Raw genomic sequence first — 3546 nt, forward strand, 5'->3', positions numbered from 1 at the left:
ATATGATATATGATATTAATTATATATGTATATATTTTCTCTAAACTATTTAAACCCTCGTTTTCCTACATGCCAGTTTTAGTCCCTCTCAGTCAAGATCTCACAAAACAATAGGAACATATGATTCACTGTTAATGGTTGTGTAATTTATTGATAGTATTAGATTCCATACAAAGCACACGTGGTCACTGAAACAATAGCTCATTTAGCAGGATGAAACATCATTGTGTTATTGCAGGATTGATTTTTTTCCTCCAGGTATCCCACCCTATCCTCCCCAACCCCAAGCAGATTTAGGGGAGAAATAGTGAGTGTGAGAAGTGATAGAGGAAAGAAGCTACGAACTAGAATTCCATTTGCCCTCACAGAAACCAAGGGAAACATTTAACTATGAAAAACAAACATGTATAACTGCATAAAACTGCTCCAAGTTTTCAGTCCAGTGGAGTATGAGCCTCCTGTGTGCTTCCTCTGGCTGCCTCCTCTCTGCCCCGCAGCAAGTTCTCAAATGACTAGTCTCATCTCACTATTGTTTGTCCATTTCTACGAATGCTCTGCAGAGAGATTTAAGTCATGCTTTTCACACTTCAGCTTTTTTTGGTGGGGGGAGGAGTACTGAAAGGGGCCAAGGCAATGAATCTGCCCCAAAGAGCAGGAGAAACCTGGATAAGGATGGGGGAAGGGGAGTTTGCTTCTTCCTCTTGCTCTGTCTTGCAACCTGCAAAAATCTTGAGTAGAAGGCCTTCTAAGGGCAAGGAAGGCAGAAATCCAATAATTCTGGGGAATGTATGCTTACACACACTTTCCATCTTAATCATTCTCTATGATTCCCTTCATCTTAGTCCTCCCAGGTTGCACATCTTGTTTGGTTCACCCTTTCAAGTGTCTTCTAATTTTAGAAGGTATTCATTTTGTGCAGGGTTGAAGCTTTTGAGCAGACCATGGACCTTTGAGATCTTTTATTATTTTATATAATATAACTAAACATATTTAATTAGTAACTATAAGGTGCATATATGTTATTCTGTCTTTCAGTTGCGTCTGACTCTTCATGACACAGTGGACCACATTAACACTGTTCATGGAGTTTCCTTGGCAAAGATAATGGAGTGGCTTGCCTTTTCCTTCTCAAGTGAATCAGAAGGCAAACAGAGGTTAAGTGACTTACTTAACAGCAAGCACCCTGGCATACTGAAGATGGCCTGCTAACACAGGTTCTTTGATCTGCTTTTCTTAAAGGAAAGACAACTTTCAAAGGGGTCAGAAATCTTACTTTAATCAAACACATATAAATCATTCACTAGGTCAGGGGAAAAGCCAGCACCCTGAAGTGGAGAAAATACAAACAAAGAAATTACCACAGAGGTTCAACAGACAGGGCTCCAACTGTCTGAACAAAGTAATACTACCACCTACATACACCACCAGATTGGGGGAGCACCACAACATCTGAGTAGTGGGGGGGGCTCTTAACAAATAACTACTCAGAGTCCTGTTCAGGGAATTAAAAGGTCTTTCTCATGAGCAAGCCCCCAAAGCAAAATCTGTATGTGTGTGTGTGTGTACATATATATATATATATATATATATATATGTCTGTATGTATGTATGTATGTATGTATATACTTTTGGCTAATAGGCTCAGAGCCAGAAGGCATCACAACCCTCATGACTCAATGCCTAATTAGCTTAGTACGAAAAGGTGTGAAAGCCTTTCTACAAGCAAGCCTCCTAGTAAGTAAGTCTCTCCCTAAGCAAGCTCCCCCTTAGGAAGTTCCTCTCCCAATGGGCTCTATGTGCCTCGGATGTATCACAGCTGTGATTGAACACATGTGGTCACATAGGCCTATTAATGGACAGATCTTCCTATGGAAGATCTTCCTATTCCATTAACATTATGCTTACCCAGTGTCATACAGCTAGTAAGTATCTGAGGTTGGATTTGAGCACAGGTTTTCCTCACTCTAGGTCCAGCCCTCTATCCACTGAGTCATCTAGCTGCCTCAATATACCTATCTGCATATATATCTGGAATTATATCAGTCAATTAGCATTTATTAAGTATTTACCATGTACCAATCACTATGGTACATGGTATATATATACTATATATACAGAGGATACAATAACAAAAATGAAACAGTTCCTATCCTCAAGATGCTTATATTCTATTAGGGGAAATAAAATATATACAAATAAGTATGCATAAAATAAATACAAGATACTTTTTGGAGGAGTTTATTGATCAGGTTAGTGACATAGTTAGATATGAGGTTTCAGCTATTATACACCAAGGAAGCTACAACTCGAGTAGGATGCCTAAAATGATGAGAAGGATTTGGTGTGGGGGAGGGGAAAAATGAAGGGAATTATGAAGTCACAGAATCACAGAATCTCTGAGTTGGAAGGGATCTCAGAGGCTTTCTGGTACAACCCAATATTGAATAAGAATCTCTACAATAACCTACCCAGAAAGTGGTCAACCAGATTCTGCTCAAACATCCACTGCTCATTCTACTTTGAGGAAACTTTAACTGTTGGGAAGTTTTGTTTTGCCCATAAACTGAAATTTGCCTGTCTGCACCAAAATTATACAATAAGTAAAAAACTTGTAGAACTTGTTACCCTGAGAGGTAATATTTCCAGAAAATATAAACAGACTCCAAATGGGAGGATGTATGAATGACAGTCACAAAAGACTACTCAGTCAAGCCCTCAAAATTAACATTATGGAAGACAACCATGTCTCATGAAGCTGATGTTGTCAATAAAGTACTAGGAAAGATGGTCCCTGGTGTTAATGTATTGTGATTCCCTTTGGTCCTGTGTCCATATTTACTCAGTACTATACTGTGGGAGACAAAGAAGTATATAGCATGACTCTAGACCTTAAGAGGCTGAAAATCTACTTGGAAAGGCAACCTGAACCCACAAAACCACAAAGAAAGCAATACTGAAGTAAGTGTTATATTGTGTGATAAGGGCACTGTGGGTATTTAGAAGGGACTAATACGAACTAGATAGAATTCATTGAATTGAGTAGAGTAGGAAGGAGACAAGGAAGGAAAGATGCATTTATTAAACACCTATTATGTGTCAGGCATTGCTACATGCTCTACAATGATTATGTTCACCCTGGGAAGCAGGTGCTATTATTATCTCCATTTTACAGCTGGGGAAACTGAGGCAAACAGAAGTTGAATAATTTGCCCAGAGTCATCCACCTAGGAAGTTTGTGAGGTCAGAGATGAATGCTGGTCTTCCTGACTCCAGGCCCAGTGCTCTATCCACTGTGATGCCTAACTTCCTAGTTAGAAAAGAGGCCTCACAAGAAGGGATAGGACTTGTACTGGGACTTACAAAATGGATGGCTAGGTTTTGGATAAACAGAAGACAAGGGAGGGCTTTTTGGACAAGAACACGTGCAAAAAGCATGAAGGCAAGAATGAGCACAAGTGTTCCTTGGTTCATATTTCGAAGGATTAGAAAGTCAAGCAAGGTGAGGATACCAGGACCAAGTAATAGAGGTTCCTGAATGCCTGGAAG

The sequence above is a fragment of the Trichosurus vulpecula genome, chromosome 1 (assembly GCF_011100635.1).
Source record: "Trichosurus vulpecula isolate mTriVul1 chromosome 1, mTriVul1.pri, whole genome shotgun sequence".
NCBI lineage: Eukaryota > Metazoa > Chordata > Mammalia > Diprotodontia > Phalangeridae > Trichosurus > Trichosurus vulpecula.